Below are 25,528 nucleotides of genomic sequence, written 5' to 3' on the forward strand. Positions count from 1 at the left end.
TTCTCGAGAAAACTTACAATGCAAATTTCTTTTGTTGATTACTTTTGAGCTGATATCTTGCAATGTCTGTTTTTCATTGATTTTTTGTTATTATCTTTAGTTTTGTTTTGGAACAATCTTCTCTGCAACTGCTTGCCTGGTCACCCTGAAAATTGTTTAGAAGTAGACAGGGATCTTCTCTTTCAGTTTTTTTTAAATCATGGCAAAATTAGTCATTATGGTCAAAAACAATTCTCAGAATCTGCTCATGCTCTTTCTTTGAAATTTGGTTTTATTGGTGTATTCTTATTATGAAATTTAAAAATTATAGTAAAATCATCAGTATCATATATTTTTGGCAATTTTTATCATTTTAGTCAACATTTTATTCTTAGACATCACTGTTTTTCATCTAAAAGCAAGTTTAAAGTTATATCTAAGAGGTAGACATCAGTGGACTGTTAGAAAAGTGTTTCATAGAGATCTACATGCTTTATTTTTTCCTTATTTAAAAGTTGTTAAACATTTTCAGTTACAACATTTACACACCCAATGAATATCACAAATCATACATATTTACTGAGATATGAATGGCAGATTAATATTCTTTTCTTCATCATGAAATATCTGATCAGATGGCATACAACATGACATTGACATTCACCAATTGTTTTGTTTTCTAGTAAAATTTGAGACAAAATGTTAAACTTTAATAGACATATCTATTAATAAAGTGTTACCGCTTTATAATGAGATTTATTTGTTTATTGATTTCAATCTCTTTTGTAGACTTGACAAACATTCTCATGTTTATTCTAACACTGGCAGCATTGCATTTATAACACAGTGCAGTTGGAGTGCAGCAGCAGAATACAAGTCACATTCATGTACGGTCACTCTGTATGCACTGTCACTCCACACAGAGTGACCATAATTCATGCTACTGAGAAGAGGTTTCTGCTTCTATAGATACCCATTCAAAAATGACGCCGTAGGCGGCAGCTCCAAAGACAATATAATTCTGTTTTCAAAGATTCTTGTTCAAAAATGCCGCCATAGGCGGCAGCTCCAGAGACCACTGAATGCTGGTCTACCACCCAAAGGGTGCATCACAGCAATTTTTTTGAAGCCTTCCTAAAAGCAATTTTTTTTCTTTCCCTTCTGCAGAGACAATTGACATTGTCAATTACGTTAATGTTAACTTTTCCTATATTTACTATGCCTAGGATATGTTTTTAGCTGAATCTAAAAAACCCTCACATTGCAATGAAAATCATAAAAAAAGCGATGAAGCATATTCAAGGTGCTTAAAGTATTGTGGCATAGTCAAATCAAGTTTGTCGATAGAGGGCGCCTTAGTATATGACCATATTGCGCAGTGAACCGCACTTGTAATCGATGTACGAAGCAGCTGGCATACTTTCCACATGTCTTTGAAAATATCTTCAGAGAACAAGTGATTGGGCATATTTTCACAAATTAGTTCATTATTCCTTCTCAGTCATCGCGTCGCAAGAAACAGTAGAGCGACAATGCTCATTAACAGGCTTATGACGATCGGGATGATTTGTGAAAAACATGGATGGCAAGCTGTGAAAACGCAAGCGTGCATTGTGTCTGTACAGCGAGGATAATGGAGGTACAAGCGAGTATATTGCTGCGGCACATTTGGTGAGAATTTGTCGGTTTTGTTTACGAATTACAGTAAACTTTACAAAAATAGGAAGGCTTGGCAGTTTCCAGATTACAGTGATCAAATCATCCTCCGTAACGTTGACTGAATATCTCTCCCCATTGTGCATATTATACGTATGGCGTATTATATTACCCTAAGATAAATCTCTGTCTCTCTGTCTGTGTGTACCTCTCATTCATGACGTACGAAACATGAATGTCTCGGAAATTTTCTCTGTCCTTGTCAATCTCTCTCTCTCTCTCTCTCCTCTCTCTCTCTCTCTCTCTCTCAACATGTTGCCAATAGACATAATATTTTGCTACCTGTCAAGGTGCCAAACGTAGAACTTGGGTGACATTATGAATGATGGGGATGGCAGCTTGGCAGTCCATGGGGTATTTTTCACTGTAGCACAGAATACCAACCAAATACTTGTGAACAGTAAAAAGTGATGTATTGTAGGCTTAATGTTAAATACGTTCAATTGTGAACAGAAATGAAGTTTATGAAATTGAATTTAGGAAAATCGGTGCTTGCATGGTGGTCTCCACTTTTAAAGTGAACCATTCCTGGTCTGCCCTGCGTTCAGTGATTACTGAGAAGAGACATTGAAGAATCTCAGTCCTGTGCACCCGCAACTTTCAGTGACATTTCAAAAGTACCATATAGCAAAGTCTATCACTCTAAATTAAATATATTGTTATCACTGTACATTACACCACAGGCGTGATGTGAACTGGGTAGTTTTAATAGCATGAACAATGTAGAGATTATTTGCTATGTTCCGACATTCAGATACTTAGACTATACGTGTCAGAACTTCAGCTTTATACCATATTTTATGTCTGGGAGCTGTAAGTTATGTTTCACCTTTATATCATCTCAATTTGAGTATAACAAGTCTTTCAGTATTTCAATATTCCTAAAAATTTGTTGCCATGACAGAAAAACCTCGGCACAAACCCTGTTGGCTGATGGTGATTAACATGACAATAGGCAAGGGTGCTTGATTTGCTCTCCAATAAACACCCTGTATTTTGTAAACAACCAAACGTGTTTTAAGTTGTGCACAAGAGGAGGGGCAACTCCCAGGATGACAAAACCTTGATTAGGTGTTAAACAGGAAGTTACAGGACTGTGGCGCACAATAGGGGGATTACTGATGACGCAGCCATTTGCATACACTGGACAGGAGTTTTGAATTCTCATTGCATCGCTTTGACCATATGATAATTTGAATAAACATGATGGGCTCTTTATTTTGTGACTTATGCAAAGAGGGGTCAAATGGTTGTACAGGGAACATATTTTGAAACATATGCATTCTCTGACAAAAAAACACAATTGCTTTTGAGAGTTTATTTTCCATTCAAGGTTTTGAATTCTCATTGCATCGCTTTGACTGTATTATAAATTTGAATAATCATGATGGGCACTTTTGTGCACATGACTTTGCAAAGAGTGACGTAAGAGGGGTCAAATTGTCATACAGGGAACACAGTTTGAAACATATCTGTTCTCCGACAAAAAAGAGAACAGTTTTTCAGTTTATTTTCCACTCAAGTTTAGTCGCTAGGTATTCACAGACATCATATGCAAGGTTAAGTAACATGACAAAAATTTTGGGATTTGGGACCAAGCACAACACTTCCATAGTAGTGTGGCTTTTTTACATTTGCATAGAATTATGATAATCTGGCTTTTATAGAGGAAGTTCCTGTTTTGAAACACTTTTTTTGCTGTACGTACATGGCCCACACTGGTCTGAGAAACATCCTGAGATCAAAAGACCCTATGCCCTTTGACATTTTACCATGAACTTGTTCAGCAAGCTTCTATTTTTCATATTGTAGTTTTTCTTACTGACTCATCTTTGAGTTTGAGTAGGCTTTATTGAGCTAATAACACTTGCTTTCAAAAAACTACCATTCTTTTGAAATTAGTTAAGCTGGGATTGATAGTTACTTTCTTGAGTATGTGCTGGGAATGAGGACGAAATAATTTCTGTTATGGGCAGCCTGAAGTGATGCAGACCAGACGTGTTGCATGTATTTGTGGCTGCACAGACATCTTCAGCTTGTATGTCTAAATTGAAGTTCAGCAGGACATGCACAACAGGAATTGTATACTGACTATAGAACGGCACAACACAACACATTGAGTGCCGAAGTACATCAAATTATGTTTAACTTTCTACAAACAGAGAATGCCGACGATGCCAAGACTGTGCCAGGCATTGGCACAGATCATGAACTGATAGAGTAGGCATAAATCAATCCAAACCATTTCAGGCCTGAGAACTACCATAAATTTCTTGTATCATTTGGAATCCATGTAAATTGTTCAGTATGATCAATCAACGGAATGCGATTGAAGTAAATATTATAACCAAGGGAAAGTCACGTCTACTTGTTCAAAATGCCTTTCTTTAATTCTTCATCCACGAAGAGACAAAAAATATCAAAATCACTTTGTGTTTAAAATGATGAATGCTTGATGTAGAAACATATCGATCAGATTTAAAGTTCACTTCATTGAAATAGTCTTCGTCCTGGTGTAACTTTACATATATACATGTACCAAGTGGTTCACCATGCACATAATAACTCAAACAATGTGAATCACAAATTGATATGTTGTAGTTATTGATGATTTTGAATTTCATGGTAGTTGTTTGTATAACATTCTCTTGGCTGCCAATAGTATATTATTCATTTTTATACAAAAAGACAGGTTGGTCTGTGCCATGTCCTCTCTTTGTCGGCACACTTCGAATACTGTATATGCACATTGTATGACGCGTGCCCTGCATCCATTAAACATGTCAATCATGACGAGGTATGAACAGCATAGCCATCCTCAAGTGTGATCACCTTTTGTTACGTTATCAGGGTATCCGTGACAAAATTTCTCTGCAGGAGATTCAGTGTGTTGACCAAGGCATTCTCACCTTTGGTTCTAATCCGGCAAACGCTGTTTTTCAAGTTGCAATTTTGAGGATTAAGCTGGGCCTGAACCTACAACGTTTTGTGTTGGCCTAGATTGGCAATATAATGTAGATTTTGTCATGGAGCTAGAAGCTGACTCCATGGTTTTGTAACAAATAGCAAGGATTGTTCATCTTTAATGTTTGTATTTACTATTTGATTGGATCTTTTTCAGGTTACTATGGTGATAGCTGCAGATTGGAATTCATAGAGCAAGTGTAGAAGTACCGGTAGTGCAATGCAGTACTTGCAGGATGCTGCAGGTAAATATGTCACCATAAACTGAACTTTTGAAGCAGGTTTGATATGTGAATATTGAACTCAGATTACAATAAATGTCTGTTAATCTGTATCTAATTGAAAATAAGTGTGTGCAGGAAATGATTGTCTGTTCTTCTGTGAGATGATGCATCCATGACTTCAAAAGTTTAGAATGTTGACATTGAAATGCAAGTGTAAGGTCAGTATTAACCCTTTAGCCAACTATGTCATCGACAAGTTAACATTAAATCCTTCGTTTGAGGTGTGCAATGTTTGAAATATGAAGCATGTATTATGAAAATTTGAATTCAGATGAATTCAATCACTGTTTGTTCAGGATGGTGAAGCAAAATGCAAGAGTCAAGACTGTTAACAAATTACTCGAGTATGTTAAGGCACGGCTCCCGCAAGGACGCCCTCTATCGACGAGTGCGTTTCGTTTTACTGGTTACCTTCCGTATTAGTCAAATTTTGTATACGGATTTATAAAAGACGACTCCGCAAAATAGTATTATGTTGATAAAATCCCCAAAATAATTATTAATTTCACTAAATAACGGTATTTTTGGTTCGAAAATTGTATTGTCTGTTCGAGCACAGAATCCAGCTGGTAGACTCCCCCATATCCTGTAAATAACCACACTGTCCGCGTTGACCCCACTTACCATCACTAGTGCGACCTATACTGTAAGAAATTTCGCCTCCGTACTAATGACTCGCCACAAAATATCAGCTGACCTTGACGGACGACCTCCAGTACGAGCGTAATTGGGGTCAAACTGTGCCTGCATTTGCTTTCTGGGATAAAGAATTGTCAGCATGATATTGACAAACATATCAATATAATATTCAAATCAGCAGATTTAAAAAAATAACAAGTTTAGCGGCTGGATTTTGGCATTTTTCTTGTTGTAATTTGGGACTCTAGCCGGCCCGGGGATCCCTATGCAGGCCCCTGGGGAAGCCCATCCAGGGACCACATACAATGCTTTATGGGTAGAGACAGCTGACTGTATCCTAGTAACGAGGCGGTCGCGTCCATTTCAGCACGCATTCAGCAATCGCGTCGCGTTGGAGCGAGAGCAGTTCCGGAGATCGATAAAATACTAACCTCGCTTTTGTTTCTTACGGTTTTTTTGTACATGTCGTGAGTAGTGACAACCAGTTGTTGCAAAACACCCCTGTCTGTCCTTGATGAATGATGGCAAAAACAAGTGGCGGGCCACATCAGGGATCAACATGTGCATGGCGGCAACCCCGGGCGGCAACCATGATGGCTATCCACAATATCCTTCGTCAAACTGCGTTCATTTCGATATGTACCGTATAAGTCTTCGTTAGCTCCTGATATGCTAAAGACCGAAACGGTGAAGTTGGCTGACATAAATAGCCGTTCCAAATGTCCCATTTGGGTCTTTTGCCCACGTGAGCTGAAGCCTCAAAGGCTACACACGCGAGTACTCGCACACCATACATGTCCGCAATCCAGTTGAATCATGCTGAGCGCGGGGCTTGTGGAAACATGAATATTTATTAGTGCAAATTTGCATATTCATAAGAAATTTCTCGAGCCTCGCCTTAACGTACTCGAGCAACTGTAACCAAGAGAATCAAATTGTATCAAGGTGTAAATGCAATAGATTCAAAGTGTACTGTATTTCCATTATAATTCCAGTGTATTAATTATACATGGCAGGGTTTTACATCACTTTTTACTTTTGAGAGTCCCTGGGACCCCTGGTGTAAGAAAATGCGAGTCCTACATCAAAATATGGGGGTCCCAATTTATTTCACAAGAATATTTTATTGTTTATCCATGCCATGGTCTTCACTGTGTTCAATTAATATTAAAACATGGCAAATGGTTGCACATTTCTTAAAATAACTCTTACATGAAAATTCTAGTTCATACTGAGGGCCCTCATTGATCAATTCAAAGAACACTATCCATGATTGAAATTATCTCATAACTTTAATGACAAGTTCACAACGTGTGAAATTTGAACAAGTATTCAAATTTGGCAAATTGACAAGAAGGTAAGTAATTCCATACTCTGAAATGGCATACACCTAGCAAGTCCAGTAGGTTTGAGTTCACACTCTGCCAGCAGCTCCTTCGCAAATAACCTAGCAGTGTTCATGAAGTCAAAATCATCTATGATGGGGCCAACCAGTTTGATGAACATAGTCTATTAAGCCTTTGAGGATTGAGTCTATTTTGTGCCCTCTGTTTGATGGCATTTTGTACTGAAAAGCCCCTTTCACATGGGGCAGAGGACACTGGTATGACAAGAGCAATTTTAGCTAGGATGGCAAAATCAGGATACTCCTCTGTAAAATCAGTTAGCAACAGCTTGATATACATATCAAAATTCAGTGCGTCCCACTCCCTATGAGATCTTGTGAAGTGTTTGTAAACAGAAAGTGTGCCCTAGCTCTACTAGCATCAATACCTGGTGTATTGTTATAATGAATCAACAGTTGATCAAGCTGGTTGACCCCATAGTCAGGTAGGTTGGCCACATTTTCAGGATATCTGTGTGGGTTGAGAATCACATCAAAACATTCCAGAATATTCATCTCATCATCTGGAAATCTGCTATCTAAATTATGCAGCAGTTTGTTGATATAATTTGCTCGTACACTACAGAACCTCTGTCTGAGTGGCTGATTGTCAGTGATTTGAATGTTTTTGTATGTGTTTTTCTGACCATTGCCAGGAACATCACCCAAATCATTAAAGACTTCTCTGACAGTGTGTGAATCATTAGTCATTGTATTCAATGTGTCCCTAGTAGACTGAACACTTTTTTTGATATGGAATAGGTTGACAGAATCTTTCTGATATGTAAGGCTCAAATTCCAATCACAGTAAGGACATCAATCAATAAGGCAGTGAATAGCAGAAACAATGAATTGGAGACAATTTCAACAGGCCATCAGCCTTTCCCCTTTTTTGTCACTTGCAAGTGCCAAGGCAATTGGCTCAAAACTGATGAAAATCATCTTGACAGCTGATTCAACCGACAACCAACGAACAGATGTTGGCTCAGAATTTGTTTGCCTTCCCATTCAACAGAGTTTGAATTTCTCTAAGTTTGTCATATCTCACACTAGAGTCATTGAAGTATTTATACAATGAATGGATTATATTATGATATTCTTTGCAATATTCAATATCTCTGCCTGCTTGAGAAGCAGCAAGATTCAATCGATGTGCAACACAATGCACTTGAACAAGGTTGGGATTTCTGGCTTTTAATTTTGCACCCAACCCGTTCAAACGACCGGTCATTACGGCCGCCCCGTCTGTTCCTAGTCCGTATATTTTGTGTACGGCAGCGTCAGATTTCTTTCCTATCAAAATTCAATCAAGGCGGTTTCGACCCCTGCAGCAGTGGCATCTGTAATTTGCTGGTTACCGAGGAAAGAAACATTCGCCTCGCCATTCTGAATATATCGAACATATATAGCAAGTTTCTTATGAACGGTAATGTCACAAGTCTCATCCAACATTATACCGATGAAGTCACTTGCATGTATACTATCAATCAGGGACTTCTCGATCACACGTTGAATACACTCTTCAAACTCCATAACTATCTGAGGACGTTTGTAATATTCAATGTCTAAGCCGTTCAGATTCTGTAGATGCATGATGTCAGTGAATACATCGCACGGAAGGTCACGTTTAGCGATCAGGTAAACAGTACGTAATTGTGCAGCGTACGCCTCGAGTTCGTTACTCTTACCCTGCAACTGCCGGTCCTCTGCAGATTTGCAAGCAGTAGTAAATTGCGACCTGAAGCTTAGGATTTTAACACTTGTGAGATGACTTTTCGAGTCCTGATGACGAGTGAGAGTTGAATGTTGAAAATTAGAACAACCTTCCGTGAACGGGCATGTGACATTCGCTTTCAAACATACATCGCATTCCATGACGTTTCGCTCTTCAGAATATCGAAGCCATTTAAACCTATCGAGCCAACTTCTGTTGAATGTTCGTAATTTTGCTGACTTGGCCGGGGGACCTGATGTATCAGTATCGCATGGCGTAGCTGCTGTTTCGGCCTCGACCAAACCTGCATCGTGCTGGTTGCTGCGGCCGCCGAAAAACTTTCGCAGATCGGCCTGTTTTGGGTGTTTGACACGACCCGCCATGATGGCATAAATATGTGTTAATTGACGCAAACAAGAAATCAACCAATTAAGAATCAGTTTACATTTTGAAAATCACTTTTTACGGTAATAAAATTTGTTTCCGCGGGTACCATTGGTCATCAAGCAGTAGAGGCCAATGCACTACGGAGCATTCCATTAAAGTATGGGTCGGTAAGGTTTACTGGGATGTGTTTTACGTGTTCAGCAGCTTCGCGAGATATACACCTAGCAACAGATATTTCTGCGTCCGAAGGGACGCGTAGTTTAGATTTTGAGGGGCCTGCATCCGGTTTTATGCGTAAAGGACGCAGAAATGTGCGTCATGTAAAACCCTGTACATGGCAATATAGGAGATATTTGTATAGGCTAAGAAAATGTCTGGCATCTGTATAAACAGTACGTCTCTTTCTTCTAATTGCTTGTATATTTTCTGCTTGATGTGTGATTGCGTGAATCCCCCTTCTAATCAAAATCCTTCCTTGAATAATCACAAGTATGTGTACCCTTCAAACTGAGCTTTGAGATTATGATTTACACAGACTACTTACAGTAAAATTCCACTTCATGATTACTGTCTGTGATGTGACATCATAAAGTTGATGTAATACACTTGTCTGTATAGCCTCAGTGGAGTGATACAAGCTTCCTATCTACAGAAGGATGTGGTACAGCTGAAAGATCAACCAGAGTTTGCCTTCAAAATACAAATTGTTTAAACTGAAATCAATGACATATGAATGATTTGTGTAGTAGTACCGGTATATACAATATTTACTGCATGGACAAACGAAAAGAAACAGCAGTGTCTTTCATTTGATGTTTGACTAATGACCTTAATTTGCTAACAACCATAAAAAAATTTAATTTGCAAAACTTACTTCACAGTCCCCGTCAATTAGAACCAATCCCCACACTTTTTCAAGTGGGGAGAAATTCCCCCTTGTGGGAGAAATCTGGAGAGAAGACAGTGTATGTCAATAAAAATTGACATAACTCAATTCAAAAACAACTGCTCGTACCATCATTGTAGTATTTGATGTGCAGGTGCATCATAAGGTTTAGATTTAATTTGTTCAAATGAAAATCTTTGTGTTAAAAATATATTAAATGAGGTGAAAAGGACAAAGTCAGTCATTTGTTAAAACTCTGGAACCACTGGCCAGACACTGTCAATATTTTATTCACAGGTATAGCTTGTACAGATCTAATTTTATGGGGCTTTGTACAATTTTCTATTCTTAAGAATATTTTTTCATTTTTGGTCAAAAAGTCTTATTTCAAGAGCCTTGAAATTTTGTAGAGATATATTACTTCGGATGATCTTGTGTGAATTTATGCAAATTTTAATGAAGTCTATATTAAATTTTAGTCAAAAACATGTTCTTCATGACTACTCTCTGACAGCTTTAGATGTTGGTTTACTGGTTCCTAACAATGACACAGTTGAGATGTGTGTGCATTTTAGTGAAATTCACCATTAATATATTTATGGCTATTTTTATGATTTTAAGTCAAAAAGTTAGATTTTTCAATCTACTCGTCTGACAGCTTTGGAATGTGGCTTGTAAGTCTTTTGTGACAACCAAGTTTAGAGGTCATCATATTCTTATGAAATCTTGAAGTTCTCATTTTAAAATATTTCTGCCAATTCGTGTAAAAAAATCTGTACTAAGTATTACTGAAAACTACTTAATCAAATGTCTTTATAATTTTCCTACCAGTCCCGACTCATAACATACCGTAGTTGAGATATGTGCATACTGTATTGTATAAGACTTATAAGGCAATTTTAGATTTTAGAATTTGCACTATTTTCAGGCATTTTCGAGATTGTGTTGCAAACTACCGGTAGTATATGGGAGCATGTAGTATCAGGGATGCAGTATTTTACTAAATGTATTCTGACTCTGAGTTGGTGTAATGAGCCACTGAGTTAGTGTCATGAGTCAAAGACAGGAACACTTCTGATTCAACATGACTTACATTCATGTAGATTACAAATGAAACGCTAGAGAGGGCGCCATATACTCTATGATGAAAGTTCCAAAGAAGGGGTGCAGGTTTCAGGTTTTGTTTCCGTTTGCGGATTGTGGTTGAAAATATTTTCATATTTGAAAGAAAACTGGTTTTTGTCACTACAAGACATACAGGTCTCTTTGATTTCTATCTGCACTTTTGCGTCACTCTAAGGTGACAATGAATGATAAAATTCAGATTTTTATCCTGCCATTCTCAAAGTTTTAGTACTACAGTGTTACCTAATTTTGGCTTTCATAATTGCTGCCTAATTTCTTATTCATTGTCAGCTCAATGTTCTCTTTTCCACTGCACATTTTATACTGCAATTTGAAATTCTGCCTCCATGTGTTTTGAGAAAATTATAAAAAAATAATATTGGAAAAGCTTAGCAGTGAAGTCAATTAAATACAATGTGTGCTTTTCATGAAATCTTAAAAACCTGTAGCTAATTAGGCTGTGTCTCTTTTGAGCTTTATTGGCTGCTATTGGCTTGCCTGTCTCTATCGTTATCTGCATGCATGATGTATTAGAGATAAAGTATTTGTGATTATCAAATATTTGACAATTGTACATTTTCAGTACACGTCTATCAAAATACAATTTCATTGAAGGGTACATCTATAGAACAACACACTAGTTTCCAAGTCGTTTTTACTGATCTCAGTTGGCACTGCAGTTTGACCATTGTGTTTTGTCTCTTTGGAAAAAAACAATAGCCTTTAAAATGATGGTATAGTACTATAGAGGGCAGTATATCATATAGCAAGTTGACATACAATTCTTCCACAAGCCATATCCATGATAGTATCTTGTGTATCTGTCCATATTGGGATGTGGTGCATACTTTTTCACAGAAATTTAAAGCAATAACTTTCAAAGGTTAATCCTTCATAGACTTTCTATGCATCCCAACCCACTGGCCAAGGACTTTTGAACCCAACAAGTCAATATGTTGTATTTCTTTTTAGACACATACAGTTTGTTTTCTCCAAGAAGAACCCTCAATAACTTAAGTCAGTTGTACACCTAAGAAAATTACCAAGCTCTTTGTGTAATTCATATCTTTGATTGAACACATTTAGGATGGAATATTGGGGTGAAAGGGCACATTTTTGGTTCACAATTAATACAAATGCTCCCTTTCGCTACCATACATGAACACAAACGCTGAAATTGTTTTTTAATACAATGTAACATGTAATTTGTAAGCTATATGGTATGGAGCAGCAAAACCTCTGTGTTGCCCAATATTCATCTGTTAATTGTGTTTGTTTGTTTTCTTTGATTGCTTGCACAGAAAGTGAAAATCTTGCATTACCCATCAATGAAAATATACAGAAAAATCTTTGTGTATGCTCATTATTTGGAATATGTTTGATATCAAATGTATTTTCTGTTGTTGTCATGCATACCATGTGTCATAAAAGTCTGAAAATGATCAATTGTATTGTTTGCATGACATGTAAACACAAACAATTAATTTGCATACACAGGCAATCTGCTTCCATGCCACTATACCATGAGCAAATACAGCTATATCTAGCTATAGCGTGATTGACTATTGACAATGCACAAACAATGTAAGGTTGAAAAGTTGAAGCCAACAACTCATTAATATTACTTATGGATCAATAAAAATCAGTTTTGCAACCAGCTACAGTCATTTTGAAGCTGCCGCAAAAATGTGTTTGTGTCTGAACACTTTCAATAGCTATGCCCGTAATGTCACGACTGATCTTCAGTCAACAACAATTGATCATGTTTTTGAAGAGAGTGCAACAAAAGTTGCTCATAAAATTGTTCATATGTGAATTATTTCGATCAAACACTGTGTTGTATATGTTGGAAATCTATTGTTAGGTCATAAGTATGGACCATACTCCACCCACGGACAGCCTAGTATGGCTGTTTTGAAGTTGGGCAGAACATGGTGTCACATCCAAGTTTTTCTTCATAGAAATTTTGGCTTCTTGATCATTAGTCACTCAAAAATCAACAACTTTGATTTAGATTTGATGAAAATCTGAACAAAAATCTCCATATAAAGTGTTTTGGGCCCACAAAACTTTGATCACAGAGCACTGTATGGAGTGTTCATTCTGTTCTGCATGGTCTGCAGTGGCTGCAATTACAGATCATAGCTGCACTTCAAAATCAAATTAAACTGATCACCAAAACACTCCATCTCTAAAAATATTATCTAAAAAACCCAATATCTGAGTTTTTATAACTAAGTGGGAGATACTCCGGCAAAGAATCACTGTCTTCAATGTACATGGCTTGTAACAGAGTTCAAAATATGTCCCCCTTCGGTCGTCGGACCTTGTCAAGTATGCTGCTGCGTAAGGGCAAAGTGGACTGTACCATTATTTTTAGGGGTGTCCAACAGGTGAGAGGGACTGAATAGCTGTGGTAATGGGATTCTATGTCATAGGGAGGGACAAAAGGGTGGGTAATTTCATGACAATTACTCTAGGTGATTAAAACAAATTTTTTTTAAATTTTTTTTTATCAGTCCATCATCCAACGGGTGCCAGCCCAATTACAGGATGAGGTACCCATAACCCACTACCCCAATGGACCACTGAGGAGAAAGTGCCTTGCTCAAGGGCACAACACTGTGCTAGAGTCATGAACTAAATGAAACTGGAGAGAGACTATCAACAACTTTTCCTGTAGCTGGTTATCACCACAATTTCCATTTACCCACTGTCACATGGCAATGAATTATTATTGCCAGTAAACTTCATATTCTAGTTCCTTTGATAGGAAGCAAACTATCCTATGACCTTTTTCCAGTCCTCCAAAAAGAGGTATACCATTTAAACAGCAACCACTGCCACTAGCGCACTACTGCTAGTCCCACCCTTCCAATATCATGCTTTTCAGCCCTCACACCTGTCAGCCCACACCCTGCTGTAGTTACCACAGTCTGTAGTTTTTCACTGTCAAAACATTGACTTTGAAATTAGCCCTTGAGAGGAAAGATACCATGGTTCATGTTCATGTATACTGGATGACACTCATAACTTAATAACTCACAGAATGGGCACATACTGTAACAGAATGTTCACATACTGTAAAAATACAGTGGTTTGCTTTGAAGCATTGGCATTACACGAACTAGACTTATTGTCTAAATCGAGGTGTTGCCAACACTGTCGGGTGCAATTATCAGCTAAGCAGTAACATGAGTGGATCATAAAACGAATCAACTCTGCAAAAGTTGAAACATTGTCTAGTCTTATCACTTGCTTTCAGGTGTAGTTGTTTGACTACATCTGACCTCCTGCAAGACAATGTTTCAACTTTGGCAGAGTTGATTTCTCTGTGGTCGACTGGAATTACTGCTCAGCTGATAATTACACCTGACAGTGTTGGCAACACCTCAATTTAGACAATATGTCTACTTCTCGTAATGCCAATGCTTTAAAGCAAACCACTGTAAACTTATGCTGGACAACAGAATCAGAACAGCTGATATTTACGGTACATGCCACAGAATTTTATTCAACAAGCATTTAGCTCAGCTGTTCTCAACATTAGTGTTCTCAATAATCAAGCTGTTCTCCTTGTAATTAGCACAAACCTTTTTATGAAGAAAGAATGTTTGTGAAAAATGTTGTCCATCACTGCAACTTTCCTAAGAGCAAGGTGTTATATCTTGCACTGTAATACTTACAAACTGTATTTACAGTTTACCAACACTGTAATATAGTGAGATATCCTATACATGTACTCTTTAGAATTTCATCAGGTTCATGAGAAGAGTGATTACTCATGCTTCAGTTATAATACCGTTACTTTCATGTTTATTTTCCTGTTTTTAATATAAACTTCAGTGTATTGTTCTACTTCCCAAAGCATGCTGAGTGATATACACAATATTCAACTTGTCAGCTAAGCCTGTATATGTACTGACTGCTTTGTTATTGTAAACAAGCTTAGTGAATTTGGTTTAAATTTTTAGATAAAAATTCAAATAAAAAATTGACATTGTGGTGTTTTGGTTCATATCTGGCATTCCGATTTTTTTAATGGTAAGAGCCATTATTACTCAGGCACTGACCAGTTTCTTGCAGATTAGTTGGATTTTGACATTTCAAGAGCCAGTTCATGGCATACCTCACATGTTTCACATGAAGACACTGTTGTTATAAGCTAAATAATTTATGTTATGCTTTACTGAATATGAATAGAACAAGAATTTATAATTAATGTACAACCAGCGGTGGAAACTACGCCCCTCTCCGTCCGAGACGGGTAAACTTTTCAGTCGGACGGGAGGAAAATTGTACTTCCACGTCCGTGTGTCAGGCTCTCGATAGTAGCCCATACGGCATACCCAGTAATCTCATCTATCATGATCAGCTGCTTCCAGATGTTGTTTTAAACGAAATGTAGTATACCATATGTCGGACTTCGACGCGCTAATATGCTACTGAAACTGTGCAACTGTGTGACGCCGGAAGCAGTGCAAGCGAGACATGTAAACACGGGAAAACAGGAAGTTGCTCATACTAGTAATCTCACGCTAAGCGAGATTTGCGCGATATCAGCCAGTGCTATAAATATAAAGATATAAAAGGAAAGATATAAAGGATATAAAGGAAAATGAGGGCAACTCCACACATCGGCTCTACCAAAATTGTTTAGTATTACGATATGGTGAATAAAAGGATCATTGCATTTATTTTGTGTAGAATACATGGCGAGACACCGGTGAATCGATAGTGCCTTGACCCTAGTCATGTGATTTGGGTCCCCGGTAAACCGGTTTGTTGATTGAGTGATTCGTCTTAACGGTGTTTCGGAACCACAAATGGGGTTCCTTCATCAGTCGCTCTCTTGTTTTGATACCTGGCTCAAAATGAGACAACGTTTTAGATGGGTCCGCTACACGACCGGTCGTACGACCATTTTCAAGTCGCAATCTTCAGTTGCGAAACCCGGCATACCGTGCTATGTACGTGTAGGCCGTAATAGTATTGTTACAAATGTAACAAGGGTCAACTTCACGTAAAGTACCCAGATGTGCGGTAATTACATCGCCACATAAAAGCAAGTAGCTTGTGTGTCATTGGGTAAAGAACATTATTAGCATGAAAGAAAAATGAATAAGACACGTAACTTACACGGTTAACCATTATTTTATTGAATTAAACGCATTTCAGAATGACAGCAAATATTCACTTTGGATCTAGTTGTAATGTTGGTGCTATGATAAAGTATTAACTTGCGAGTGGATCAATATACTGACACGGCACCCTTAATCACAAGTGCAATGACATATTTCATGACGATAAGTCACCAGTTCGTGATTTTAGCTCCCATAGCCATATGTATATATGGCAATGGAAGCTATTCTTATAGGCTAGGGAAATGTCTGTATGTCTGTAAGTCTGTATGTCTGTATGTCTGTATGTCTGTCCGTCAACATCAAAAACTCCAAAACCGCTGCACATTTCATCTTGATATTTGGTGTGTACATGGATGATGGGCTGTAGATGAGATTTTGTTCAAATGAAGTTGTCATTGCCAAAAATATGCAAATTAAGTGAAAAAATGTAAAAACAGTCAAAATTGAAAATCTCAATAACCACTGAGGAGATTACATGAAAAATTAGCATGTAAGTACTTTGGGCTGACCTGAAATAATTGTGCTTTTTTTGATTTTTTGATATTGTTGAAAATATACAAATTAGTGCCAAAAAGGCGTTTTTGGTAAAAAATCTTCTTCTTCATGAACCGCTGGTCAGACAGCTTTGATATTTGGTATACAGGTCCCTAGGGATAACCCAAATTGGATTTGTTCAAATTGTGATGAAATATGCAAATCTGTATTTTTAAGGAATTTTTTTGTCATTTTTGGTCAAAAATTTATTTCATCAAAACCGCTCGTCTGACAGCTTTGATATTTGGTATACAGGTCCCTAGGGATAACCCAATTTGGATTTGTTCAAATTGTGATGAAATATGCAAATCTGTATTTTTAAGGAATTTTTTTGTCATTTTTGGTCAAAAATTTATTTCATCAAAACCGCTCGTCTGACAGTTTTGATATTTGGTATACAGGTTCCTACAGATAAACTAAATATGATATATAGAATATATGATGAAATCTGCAATTTTGTATTTTTGGTGCAATTTTTGACATTTTTGGTCAAAAATGTGTTTCTCAAAACTACTTGTCTGATGCCTTTGATATTTGGTATACAGGTTCCTGGGGGTTCTCCTAGTGTGATATAGTGAAATTGATGAAATCTTCATTTTTGTATTTTTGGTCAATTTTTGCCATTTTTGGTCAAAATATTTGTTTCTCAAAAGTTACTCATGTGATAGCTTTGATATTTTGTATACATTTTTATACATAATTATGATGAAATCATCAATTTTGTATTTTTGCAGCTAATGTTGCCATTTTGGTCAGGCCATCCTGAAATGAGCTATCAAAGACCTCAACCATCTTCATCAATACATATGTCACAAAAAGTTGCTCTCTACATAACACAGCAGAGCTCTGTCGACTATTGGGTCGCTTGTTTTTTTCAAAACCGCTGGTCAGACAGCTTTAATATTTGGTTAACAGGTCCCTAGGATGACCTTAGTGAGATGATTTCATACAGTCAGGAAATACTTAATTTTGTATCCATGTCTATAGTAGCTTCAGGGACATTGGCCCTATGTTTAAGATAATGTTGTGATTCAGTAAGCATTTGAAATGGTAAACTGTATTTGGTGTTGAAATGCGGTAAAAAATAATGAGAAAACATAGCTGAGGTGATTTCAGCAGGTTTGGTTTCCAAAAAATATATTCAAAGTTTTTTTTCAATGTTAAAGAGTGATGGGGGGGGGGGGGGGGGGGGGGGGGGGGGGGGGGGGGTTCCTGGCAGATTTTGAAAAAAATCCAAACAAATGTCAATAAAAAAATCAGCCACAGAAGGTTTGTCAAAAAGAAAAGGTGGGATAGTGGGAAAAAAAGAATGTACAGTGTATCGGATAAAAAAGATGTTCCTCATCAATCTTCCAGACAACCCCCTTTTATCAAATGGTACACCCCTGATGTATTTTTGTGTGCCATTAAACATGCAGTGTATTTTAGTTTAAGATGTCAATCAAGTTAGGTAAGGATTTGAAAGGAATAGTCAAGTTCACCACAGTTTATCTCTTGTGTCATCATCCTTGTGTAATTGGTTAAGTTTGTAAGTTGCTCCAGATGTGGATATACCAGCTGTTCTGGAAGAAAACAATGTTTACTTTTCCCTATAGGGTTTCTGAGTTAATGATTGCATGTTGAAATCTCTCCATGTATCTGGTGCATGGGCAAAATGTAAATATTGGTTGCATGTTATGTATTTCAGTCTATGTCAAATATTGTAAATGAAAAATCAAGAACAGTTTGCTGTGTGCTTGTAAAAGATAACATGTATGTCAATTAAATTATATAAAATAATTAAATATGAAATTTTAAATTAAATTATGTCAATTAAATATTAAAACTGCCTTGCAGTTTGATTGTCTTAAAAATTATCACAGAAGTAGAAAATGAAAAGAAACTAATCAAATTGCTGTAACATATTCACCCTCAGTGTCTGTAGGCCTATACTTAACTATTTTATCATTACATTCAGCTTTTTGTTATATCTTTATCACTCTCCATGGGCCAAGGCACACTTGGGGTCAATGTCATCACTCTGTGCCAGTCTGTGAATGTCAGTCTGTCTGTATTTAGGCCCATGTTTCAATTGGTGGTTTGTTTTTGATAACTATATTTGGTATATAGGGATAACCTAGCAATACAATTTTTTTGACAAAATGTGACATGACTTCGGTGACCTTGACCTCAAATATACATATTTGTCCATAACTCAGTAACCACAAGTGCTACACCCTTCATGTATAGTATGATGGGACACCTTATGATGCCACATATTGTACCTCATTAATTATGTGCATATCTAATTTTGAGCAAGCCAATAGAGCCTGAGGTCTGATTTTTGATATATAGGGATAACTATAGGAGAGAATTTTTTTTGACAAATGTAATGTGACCTCGGTGACCTTTGACCTCAAATATACATATTTGTCCATAACTCAGTAACCACAAGTGCTACACCCTTCATATCTGGTATGATTGGACACCTTATGATGCCACATATTGTAGCTCATTAATTATGCACACGTATCTCATTCTGAGCAAGCCAATAGAGCTGGATGTCTGATTTTTGGTATATAGGGATAACTATAGGAGAGAAATTTTTTGACCAAATGTCATGTGACCTTGATGACCTTTTACCTAAAATATATGTTTATGTCAATAAATAAGTAACTACAAGTGCTATGTCCTTTGTATTTAGTAGGATGGAGACCTTATGACAACACATGCTTTACCTCATTAATTTTGCACACATCTAATTCTGGGCAAGTGAATAGAGCTAGAGGTCTGATTTTTTGGCATATAGGGATTAATTAGCAATATAATTTTTTTTCAAAATGTCATGTAACCTCAATGACCTTTGACCTTGATTATACATATATATGCATATCTCAGTAACCACAAGTTCTATACCCTCCAATTTTGATAGGATATTAGACCTTAAGATGTCACATCTTGTACCTCATTTATTATGCGCATATGTATTTCTTGGCTGGCCAATACTGCTAGAGGTCTGATCTTTTTTCCCGATTTAGAACCATAACTTAGACATGCCTCATGTGTTTCAAATTGGGAACAACGACATAGACCTATTTGCCCATAGATCTCAACATATACTACACTCCAGTGATACTTCTTAATGACCACATTTCCCTGCCCCATCAAGACTAATACTCCTATTACAAGTGGGGACTGTCATTGTAAATGACTTGTTGAGTTAATGGTTGTATCACAGTATACAATATTTCTAATTCTGTATTTTGTCCATTTTATATTCTGAATAAATACATTAAACATATTTCACTGTCTCCATACATTACATTTAAGTATTTTCACTTCATGCACTTTATCCCTTTCACACTGTTCAAATATCTGACCAGAGAACAAACACTAAATAGTCCAGGATGGGAGCTACAGTGTCATTGACGCTATTTTTTTTTTCATTTGTTACTTTAGGTCGCGGATTTTTAGATTCAATTTTTGCAGATATTTTTCTCCGCGACCGGTCGCCAGGTCGCAGATTGAAATACTGAGATTTTCTACAACATATTTTTCTACAACAACGGTCGCCAGGTCGCGGCTTTTTAGATTCAATTTTTGCAGATATTTTTCTCGCGACCGGTCGCAAGGTCGCGGATTTAAATACTGAGATCTTCTAGGCCTACTACATATTTTTCTACGACGGTCGCCAGGTCGCGGTTTTTTTCGAATCAATTTTTGCAGATATTTTTCTCGCGACCGGTCGCAAGGTCGCAGATTTAAATACTGGATTTTCTACAAACATATTTTTCTACGACCGGTCGCCAGGTCGCGGCTTTTTAGATTCAATTTTGCAGATATTTTTCTCCGCGACTGGTCGCAAGGTCGCGGATTCAAATACTGAGATTTTCTACAACATATTTTTAGCTACTATAGACTATAGTCTATAGAAGCTATTGGATGGGTATCCGTCCGGCGTCCGTCGTCAGTCTGTATGTATGTATGTATGTCCGTTTGTGAGGCGTCCGTCCACTCAAATATCTTGAGAACCGCAGTACTTACTGATTTGACATGTTGTTGTGTAGATGAAAATATGATTTTGAGAAACTATTTTTCTTAATTTTTTCTTATTGTTGAAAATAAGCAAATTAATGCCAAAAAAGGTGTTTTTGGTTAAAAATCTTCTTCTTCATAACCGCTGGTCAGACAGCTTTGTTATTGGGTATACAGGTCCCTAGGGATAACCCAACTTAGATTTGTTAAAATTGTGATGAAATATGCAAATGTGTATTTTTAAGGAATTTTTTTGTCATTTTTGGTCAAAGTTTGACTTACATTGTATGTAATTCTTGTACTGTATAAACCCTATCAATTCACCCGGAAAAAATAATTAATATGATTTTAAATAATTGAATTAATTAGGAAATCATCAAAGCCAAAATAATTTTGGTGTGGAATTATCAGAAAGTTCAACTTTTTTTGACAGTTCATAGTGAATTGAGGATTAAAACATGTAAAGGCAACTTTCCTGAATCCCAACTTTGATACATTCTGAACCACCATTTATGTTATCTAAAAGAAATTGCTCATAATAGTTTGTCATGATAGGGTGGTCAAATAAATAGACACTGGGTGAAAACGCTATAATACAGGCCAATACGGGCATGTATTTTAACCTGTATTTAGGGTAAATACATGCAAATAAAGGACAATATAGATTAATACAGAAAACAAAAATACAGACCCTGTATTTTTGCCTGTATTTACCTGTATATGCACTCTTACAAATACACTATAAATACAGGTAAATAATGATTTATACAGATTACAAATACACCATGTATCAATCATGTATTTACCATGGATTTCTATGGTGTAAATTCATCCGTATTCATTCCTGTATTTGGAATGTATTCGCATGGCTTGAATTTACCATGTATTATGCATATATTTGTCATGAATTTCTTAGTCCAAGAAAAACCGGCGTGGACCGTTAGGCCACATGGCTTGGTGTTTTGCAGTGAATTGAACATTCGCAAGGCGTGTGCAGACTTATCTTGGCGAAGCCTGAAGACAGAAAGGATCATAGCATAAAAGTGATCAATGATTGCCAAACTGCTCAAAAACCAAACACAATCCGTTCAACGAGTGATATGTATCGCTTGTTTTGGATAAAATACACGGTTGTTACACAGTGACAGAGCATGGAGTTGTAACCACTGCAGGTACCTCCATGCACGGAGTAACCGTGCTTGTAATATGAAAACAGTGGGAAGAAGAATTGACTCGGAGTTGCTGAAAAAAGATTAAGTACGATTGTAATGGGTAGTCCGGTCTATGAAAATTGTCAAGAACAAGTTTTCAAATGCTTGTTTTGGGGTAGCATTCTTCGTTAAGTTGGATGTGTACAAATTTGTGATCAAAACGTTCACAATAGGAAGGAAGTTGACCGGCCGGTGTTTCATGTCATGGTAATCACCCGGGGTAACCACCAATGATCGCGTTCTGAATAACTATCAGTTTTTGTTTTCAACGATCTGTGCCTGATCATTTGTCACATTTCGAACATCAGCGGCAATCACGCTGGTTTTATGCTTGTGTGAAGATCGATCTGTGTAATTATGCAAGGCAGTGTACCATTTTGTTTGTATGTCATTACATTTGTAAAAGTCAGTACAACTGTTTTTACTTTCCTTGCGCTAAATGTAGCCCTCGAGGTATGAGAAAAACCTCCATGATGTAGCTAAAATGAAGTACAGAAGCCGTAAATCATGGACTTTGCTTGCTACCACTGTTTACTGTTGGGTGTTCAAGTCGTCAGGATGTACACCAGCTTTCAATTTACATAACGCACACGCGCAGCCTGCATTGTTTATCATGTAATTAGGACTTGTCGACCATCGGTCCAGAGATGAGCCCGCAGACTGTACCATCATATTTTGGAGGCGAGCGAGGGCTGTCTGTGCAGCCATGTCGAAACGGAATCAATTGAAATGATTTCTGCTTTAGAATAACGCCTAACTCTTTCTGGTGTGAAATGAGTAAGTTTTTGGAGTAATTAATAGGAAATCCAAAACGTATGTATGTACTAAGAAACAGTTTCACCTCAAGATTGAACGAAGGATTTATTGACTGAGTACGTAACCTAGTCCCCTAGTCTCTGTGCAAACCCTTTTGAGGTGCTGAGAAAAACAGAACACATTTGCATGAACACTAGAAAGTTCTAACGGCTTGACAAATAACTCATTGCAATGTGACTGCAGAGGTACAAGGAAATTAGCGGGCGATTAGTGGTCAAGTAGCAGTCCCTCATACCACTCGGTCGCCCCCCAAAATAATGGTATAGTTAAGGGCTTAGTTCCACGGCCACGATATCAGGGCTATGATTACATTTACCCATTTTCGAGCGTGTTTCTCCTGACATTCGGGACACAGATCGGCAGACTGTGAGCTATATGTGAAATGGAAACAGTAGCTGATAATATGCCCCATGATTGCACATCTGGATACTAGCCGTCCAGAAAAGGCGGACACTGCGGCGCCACCGATAGCCATACCTTTAAGTCACGCCTGGCGATTAGCAAGCTTTATGCACACATCGTGATTGATTACGTAAGCTTGTCAGAGTTGGACAAGTCTAAACTAAACAGCAAACATGGAGGTAGTAGTAGATGCCGCAAACAAAGAAAAACGTCTTAATAAACTCCACTCAATTTTACTCAAATACTTTCAAGGTGACTATAAGCAAATTTTAAATATCAGATATTTACTGTCTGGTATCAAGGTTTGAAGTCCCACATATATCTGTTATACATATTAACAGACTTTATTGATACACAGACAAGGAGAAAAATACAATAACGATCTGGGTAAGCGGATCGGCGATTTCGGAGCTCTGGTATCGATATACTGGAATGACTTGCTTCTATCTTGGCACATATTAGAGTCGGCGAAATCGCCGATATTTACCCGATAACTATCGGCGATTTCGGGACTCTAGTATCCATACTCTGCATACTGGACGAATGACTTGCCATATGTCTCCGCACGCCGGGTCTTTGAAATGGCCAATCGATGTTTACAAATTATTACTAAGCGAATTCGGGAGTCTAGCATAAGACGATAAGTCTACACTGTGACAAAGGGAATATCTCGACAGGCCGGGTCTGCGAAATCGCCGATATTGCCCCGATAAAATATTGCCGATTTCAGGACTCTAATATCCATACTAGACGATACTAGAATGACTTGCTTGATACCTTGCACACAGAGTTGGCAAAGTCACCGATATTTACCCGGTAAATATTGGTGATTTCGGGGCTCATATCGATACTATACTAGACGTGTACGATACAAGAATGACGGTATGTCTCGACGGGCCGGATCTAAAATCGCCGATAATTACTCGATAACTAAAGGCGATTTTTGGACTCTCGTGTCGGTACTAGACAATACAACACAAAGAGTCTCTTATTTCGAGACCGTGTCTGCGAAATCGCCAGTATTCACCCGATAACTATCGGCGATTTCGGGACTGTGATATTCATACTAGACCAATGACTTGATGATTTTATTTCTCGGCAAACCGGGTCTGTGAAATCGCAGATCGATATTTACAACATATTACTCGGCAAATACGGAACTCCAGTATCGAGATGATACTATACACAGGGACTGTGTACTATACAAAGAGCCTGGCTCTGCGAAATTGCCGATATTTCCCCAATAAATATTACCGATTTTGGGACTCTAATATCCATACTAGAGACGATACTATAATAACTTGCTTCGTACCTTGCGCACAAGGCACACCTCGGCTAAATCGTCGATATACCCGATAGATATCGGTTACTGTATTTGGGGACTCTAATATCGATACTATACCAAAAGGCATTAGAATGACTTGCCCTATGTCTTTATGGACCGGGTCATCAAAATCGCCGATATCATTACTCGATAGATATCGGTTACTGTATTTGGGGACTCTAATATGAGGCATTAGAATGACTTGCCCTATGTCTTTATGGACCGGGTCATCAAAATCGCCGATATTCATTACTCGATACATATCGGTGATTTCGGGACTCTAATATCAATACTAGACGATATTAGACATGTACTTGGCAAATCGCAGGTAAATATATCGGAGAGAGAGAGAGAGAGAGAGAGAGAGAGAGAGAGAGAGAGACGCTCAAGCACTGGGTACAGGTGGATGATGATCAGCGAGAAAATTTGTCTCAACGCGGATTTAAACTCTACATGTACTTTCTATTGACTGTGTATAATCGTATACATACAGCAGGGCATGTGATTTGAAAATGGGTGGCGAGCTACTCTCCAAAAATAGTTGCGCGAGTGGTAGAAGGGCGACTGAATATCTCCCTTGAAACAGTAATGGGTTCTTGCACGAATAAAAGTATTTATGAAAGCATGAATCACTGTCTTTTTATAGTAATGTGTAGAAAAGGGACAAATACAGGGTATTTTGTTTATACCGATGTACGGAAAAGGACAAGCAGTGGTCTCCCACCAAAATTTTCATAGCATATCGGCCAACTTTCAACATTTTTTCAAACAACAAATATGCGTAAATGAGGCCTCTTTTGCATTCATGAAATATATGAATTAATACTTTTAAAAGGACAAGTATCGTAAACTTTGATTTTTCATACAATTTATATATATATATATATATATATATATATATATATATATATATATATATATATATATATATATATGAAAAACCTGTCAAACACAAACATGTTTGGTTTTAAACATGAACGTATTCTTTACCTCCGTCGTTTTGAA

At 37.4% G+C, this 25,528-nt stretch overlaps 1 long non-coding RNA gene across 1 annotated transcript in view; it reads left to right on the forward strand.

The window, feature by feature from the left end:
• The first annotated feature begins 1,364 nt into the window (after positions 1-1,364).
• Positions 1,365-25,528, forward strand: part of LOC139139579 (uncharacterized) — a 78,035-nt gene continuing 53,871 nt past the window's right edge. The window contains exons 1-2 of the long non-coding RNA XR_011553816.1: positions 1,365-1,650; positions 4,817-4,904. This is a non-coding gene — a long non-coding RNA (uncharacterized lncRNA). The remainder of the gene's footprint in view (positions 1,651-4,816; positions 4,905-25,528) is intronic.

The sequence above is a fragment of the Ptychodera flava genome, chromosome 9 (assembly GCF_041260155.1).
Source record: "Ptychodera flava strain L36383 chromosome 9, AS_Pfla_20210202, whole genome shotgun sequence".
In the NCBI taxonomy this organism is placed as follows: Eukaryota; Metazoa; Hemichordata; class Enteropneusta; family Ptychoderidae; genus Ptychodera; species Ptychodera flava.